Genomic DNA, 6,500 nt, shown 5'->3' with positions numbered 1-6,500 from the left:
CGTGGGGAAGGGGAGGTGCACGGCATCCTCATTCATTCCCCATCCCACTCGCAACTCCCCAGCAAGACATTAGCCATGAGCTCTTAGGAACAGCTGCATCAGCTGTACTGATTCAAAAGTTTTCGCATGCGCAGTTGAGAATGTTGTGACTGCAGGCTTATTGCCAAGCTGCTGGTTCCGGGAGCAGCACGCCCTCTTGTGTAACGTGTTTATGTATAACATTAAAAAAATGGGAACTAGTTGTGAGGATGATTAAAGTTTACATGTGCAACATTTACCAGGTCGCCACCCCTGCTGCCTCATAGGAACATCTCAAAGGGCGGCAGTGGCTCAGGTGGTAGAGCAGGTCGTCCAATGCCCAAAGGGTCGGCGGTTCGATCCCCGCTCCCCCCAGCCAGCTGTTGGGCAAGACACTTCACCCTCCTTGCCTCCAGTGTGGCTCCACTGTTGTGTGAATGTGTGTGAATGATCCCGGTGATGGTCAGAGGGGCCATAGGTGCAAACTAGCAGCCACCCCTCTGTCAGTCTGCCCCAGGGCAGCTAAGGCTACAACAGTAGCTTATCATCACCAAGAATGATTGAGGAGTGAAAGAATAATGGACACACTGTAAGCGCTTTAAGCAACAACAAAAATCGAATCCATTATTATTATTATCCGCTCACCTTGATTCAGCTGAGCCTGAATTTGGAGAGTTTCTGCAGACAGGATCTACCTCTGCAGAGCGGCAGTAGTTCATCAGCTGTGGGCAGGACTATTGCTGCGGAGTGAGCCTGCCCTTATTTCCCATCATCCTTTCTATTTAAAAAAAAAAAAAAACCTTTCCTGCTAGCTTACAGCCTCTCATAACCCCAAGCTAACATCACCGGTGAAACAAAAATGGCGAATAACATTGGAGCTATCCACTCGTAGAGTTTTGAGCCTAATGCCAACGCAGACAAGAAAAACAAAGACGTACATGGATGTCTTTGTCTGCAAGTGGATGCATCAGAATGGAGCGGAGCAGTAAGCTTATGGCCTGTTGATTGTAGATTTTAAGTAACAATGAGTGGCTGTTTTTTACTGCTTTTTTTGTTTTTTTCCTGATTCACAACAATTTGAATAAAAAAATTCTCAGAAACAGTTTTAATCTTAATTTTCTTTATGTGTGTCCTTCAAGAACATGTTAAAACATCAACAACAATATTTTTGTATCTTAAACCAACACTGTGATGATCAAAAACGTACAAAACCACCCAATGCATCATATTTGATGGTTTCATCTAAAGAAAAATCTCCAAAATTGATTAGTGGATTTAATTGAAGGCTTTAGAAAACATTTAAAATAGCAAAAATGTTGAATTTTTTGTCCATTCTTTGACTTTGATGTTGTGGTCTTTCCAGGCTAAAGGAACCAGGCTACTATCAGTTTTCTGGACCTACTTTGTTTTTTAGGTTTCTTCCACTCGAGGTCAGTTCAGACAGATAGGGAACGCTGATAAATGCTGTCATGTGAAGCGCTCTCAGGATAGAAGCAAAGACTGACCATCTTGGAAAATTGCACAGTTATATCAGCTGTAAGCAATAAGAAAATTGACTTGACCCTCTACAACTCTGACTTTCATATATGAAGAAGCTCCTGCCGCTCCTCACTGCCAGTCCAGGACCAAATCTACCTGAGTGAATTCTCTATTATAACACCCCAACACCAGCCAGACTACATGTGTCAAAATCAGGCCCGGGGGCCAAATTTTGGCCTGCAGTGTCATTATAATCGGACCCTGAGATCATATTAAATGTGCATTAGAGCTGGCCCGCGGTATGTACTGTACCACAAATACTACAAATGTTGGCGCGCAGTCCAAACTGGCACGCGCTTCTTCTTTCTGTTGACAGTCATTGACAGCCATGCTCCAGTCACATAGGACAAATTAATTTCACTCTCAAAAAAATGGCCAAACAAAAGATGGACAACCAGATCTTTCAAGACAGCCCTGCTAAAATTCTAGGTTTCCTCAGCTCAGAGCATGACCCCAGACATCGATGATTTTGCATCTTAGAAAAGATGCCAGGTATCTGGCTTAGACCAAAGTGCAGAGAAAGTCAGAGTGCATCAAACTGAGCTTGAATACATCTGTCTCTCTTATGCACTTTTTTTTACTGCAATGCATGGTCTGTTAATAGTTGAAATGTTGGATTTTTATTCAATGACATGATTATCTTTGGTTCTTTTGTTGTTGACTTTGAAAGAGATTTACTGTAACCCTTGTGCTATCCTAGGCACTTTAACATTTTAACTGGTGTCCATGGATTACATGAAATCTTTCCACCTTTATCCACCTTTGTCATGGTAGGGAGAACACGTCAACGTAAGGGCGGGGTCATCTAAGATAGCACAAGGGTTAAAAAGGAACTTGAAAGGATGTGGGTAGAGACAGACTTTATTTATTTATTTATTTAAATAAGAAAAAAATACCACTGATGTGTCTTATATTTCAAATTTAACTTCTCGTGTGTTTGTAATATCAAGCTTTGGTGGTTCCAGATTCTGTGTTTAAGCAAAACTAAAGTTTGTTTCCATATGAAAAGGTTAAACATTACATATCAGTTGCATTTAATTTTTCAATAATTATTGAGTTTGGCCCGCAACTTTACTTCACTGCCTCATTTTGGTTTACTGTGAATTTGAGTTTGACACCCCTGAACCAGAGCGATCCAAGCTAGAAACATGTTTGTTCCACGTGTCTACATTCTTTCTGTCCAGCCCTTCATTCCCCAGAACAATGTATTCAGTAGGTGGCAGTATGCACTCCCTTTGTCGGTTATTCAACTTCTAATAAGAGAAGCAAGAAAGATTTGAACAAAAAAAATCTCACAGATTAACAGAGCTACAGGGTGAGAGGTTAAGGAAACCTGGTGAACTAAAGTCAAATTTTTTCTTAGGGAAATCCATTTTAGTAATCATTCTTTGATTTTAGGGTGAAACTTTTCATTTGCACATCACTCAACTTTCCGTAACCCTTGTGCTATCCCAGGCACTTTACCATTGGGAGTTGGGTCATCTAGACCCAGTAGACAGTGCTCTGAATCTTTTTTCTTCAATGATTTGTGATCTTCACTGATGTCCATGGATTACATGAAATCTTTCCACCTTCATCCACCTTTGTCATGGTAGGGAGAACACGTCAGTGTAAGGTTGGGGTCATCTAAGATAGCACAAGGGTTGAGGATTGGCCGGATAGAAGGCCTGATGATGTCCCTTAAGGCCCGTACATACCGGGACGAATATTCGCCAGGCGTTATTCGCCAGCGTTTTTCGCCGCGTTTTTTGTGTTCACACCCAGGCGATTTTCGCTGACGATGAGCCGAGCGAACATGCAATTTCATTCCCTGACATTAGATGGCGCTTAATGTAAACAGAAATACTCCTGTACACAAGGTGGCGCTGCGCAACTTTACGCTTCTTAAAGTCGCTTTTCGCTCAGAAGAAGAGAGCAAGTATTTACGCGCTTGTCAGAATCATACAAAGAAAACATGAATATTTCAAGCACCAGTTGGAGCAACTGGTGCTTGGTTCGGGGATATTTTAGAATGTCCGTCATTATTTCTTTGCGGCAGTGTAGACGCTACTTGGCGTCTATCTTCTTCGCTGGTATGTGTGCTCAGCAAGGAAGTTTTGTGTTTGAGCGCCCCCAAGTTGTGTTTTACTGTAACTTCAGAAGCTTCAGACACGTGTGCAAAAGCGCCATTCTCATTGGTCGAATAGATTTCGACGCGAGGCGTCAAAAAAAAAAAACGAACCCGAGGCGTTTTTTTTTTTTTTTTGATGCTTTGATGCGTGGCGTTTTTTCGCGTTGAGGTGCACACTCTCATTGGTGCCTTTTGTTTAGTCACGAGGCGTTAAACGTCGGCGAAAATCGCCGGCGAAATTCGTCCCGGTGTGAACGGGCCTTAATGTGGGATTGCAGATAAAGAATGTTGTTGCTGATGCTTGTTGAACTCATATCTTTGGTTCACGTGTGGTTTCCCCTCAGAAGGTCGGCTACATGCAAACAACCCCAGTGTGGCCTGTTTTCTTCAAAACATTCAGTTGTAAACACATTTGAGAGCAAAAAAACCACCTCGACAGGTGTCACTGCGCACATAAGAGCAAATCAGATGCAAATCGTTTGCAGATATTTTGGTCCAGACTTTTTCTGTAAGTGTGACTCAAGTTCATTTCTAAATAAACCCAGAAGGAGTTTATGTTCAACCTCGAGTCCCGACTGCTCCCTAACGCTAATAGTTTTCATCATGAGGTTAATTAACCTCATGAGGTTAATTAACCTCATGATGATTAACCAAAGGCTGGGCGAGTTGCTGGTTGTTGCAGCCTTGGTGGGATCTGCTTGTGGAGCCTCATGGGAGGAAGAGCGAAGAAAGAGGGCCTTTCTAGAAACAAATTGGAGGCATCCTCCCAGTTCACAGAGCAGGGAAATGAACATGATTATTTTGATTATATTATTATTTATGACTATTTAGCAGTCGTGCATTCATGTTAATTATTTTTGTTTCGGTCTTCCTTTGTCCAATGAAAGACCAGCTCCCATAAGCTTTTGTGAAATGGTTTGAGTGTTTGTAAAATGGTCCGATCAGAATCTATTTGTTCTTTGTTGTGTTTGATTTTCAGATTAGCTATTTTCTGTTAGTTTGTCTGTTCAAATGGTTAAGTTAAAGGTTAGTTAATTTCCTCGCATGACTTTGTTGACTTCTATTTAGGCCCAAATGTTTTTGATTTTCTGTTTTCTTTTTTTTTTTAAATTAGATGTTAGTTTTTTGGATAATCTTCTGCTGTCCTCATTTGGCTGCTCACGAGTGGAAAGAGACCGAAACCTCAAGCTGCTCCTAATGGCCTTCCCCATATTTTACCATTTGGTGCCCTGTCATCCCCAACACCCCCTGAAGCCCAGAAATTTTGAGTTCAAATGGACATTTAATCTCTGAATGAGACAGATGCATTAGGATTAAATTTGTTTGACCACACTGAATAATTTGGGATTTCTACCTATGTTTTCTAAAATCATCATAAGCCAACTTATCACGCCAAAACCTCAAGAGGAGACCTAAGGGTCTCTCCACACGAGAGGATCTCAGACTCTTAGGTCTGTTCATTTCTCAGGTAGGTAGCCTTTGTCCTGCTTTCAAAGCGGCTGTTTCCTGCTCTCAGATTAGTGCAGTGAGAACAAAACATGAAAGAGTACATTATTATGTCAACTGTGCAAATTCACATGGAGACCACTGCAACTTCCTGGTTCTTGTAGGCACAAAATAGACTATGAGATTGTTAAAGTCATGAAGACAAATGTTCCAAAATGAACCTAAGGCATGTTTAAACTTTTTTCAATTTCCCTTTTTTTCTCATAGCCTTTTACACGGCCTTCAAGGTTGAAAGGCAGAACAATTTTGGCAGAACTAGATTTATGGTATTCAATAAGAAACTACTGTAATTTTTAATCATTTTTTTCAGAATTAATAATTTGTGTTTTATGACAATTGTTAAAAATATCTGTCAAGACATAATCCATCATCCAGCCACAAACGAACTGTGAATTGGATTCAGGCTTGACTTCTGAAGAAAAGCAATGATGTCAGGAAGATGGCCACGCCCGGAGTTCACAAAGATGAAACGTCCTTTTTCCCATTTCTCTGTGAACTATGGGTGTAGCATTGATTCATTTTCCTAATTTAATTTTTCAAACACGTTTTCATCCAAAGGAATAGCATTTTTAGCTGTTGCCGTGGTGACTTCATTTGATGGGAGAATTCTAGAGAGCTGAAAATGACAGCAGGTCGTCCTGATGGAACAACCTTATACCATCTGATGATCAATGCAACCACAGTCAAACAGGAATAAAACACAACTGGAAGGAATGAAACCTGAACACATTTGAAAGAGACCCTCTCTGACAAGTGCCTTGAGTTAACACAAAAACAGATCTGTTTCGTTTTAGAGCTTTGCCGATGTGAGTTTCATGGTTGATACACTGAAATGTGTTTAGATTTACATATCGTCTGTGTGAAGCAGATCCTGGCAGATTTGCTGGCTTGCAGAGGATCATTATCCCGTTCAAAGGTCCACTCTGAGTTTATCTTTCAGACAGATGACCTCACTTTGTCTTCAAGCAGTTATCCATTTTTACTCGTGAACTTTGTCCAGTATCCAAAGAATCAGGGCTGTACTTATGTCAAGTTACTCCGTCACAAACAGAACATGGGCGCAAATGGAAACAGAGCTGGAAGCTGAAAGACTGCTTTTGAAAATACGCGTTTACCTGATAGATGACAGGCAAGGTGGTGGCACCTTCATTTAGCATTTGCAGCTTATACAAATGTCTTCTAAAAGCCAAGCAGTGCTGACTGAAGAGTGGAAGAGCGGCAGTTGGCCCACTAGATTCTTTACATCAACACAAAAAAATGTAAGGTTTGATATCAAATTAAATGAAGTTCGCCCTTAAACCGCCTGATATGTTCTTGTAAAACTACA

Source organism: Oryzias latipes, chromosome 1 (assembly GCF_053564925.1).
Source record: "Oryzias latipes strain Hd-rR chromosome 1, Olatipes_Hd-rR_3.1".
NCBI classification, from domain to species: domain Eukaryota; kingdom Metazoa; phylum Chordata; class Actinopteri; order Beloniformes; family Adrianichthyidae; genus Oryzias; species Oryzias latipes.
The sequence above is the reverse complement of the archived record's forward strand: the minus strand, read 5'-3'. Positions refer to the sequence as shown.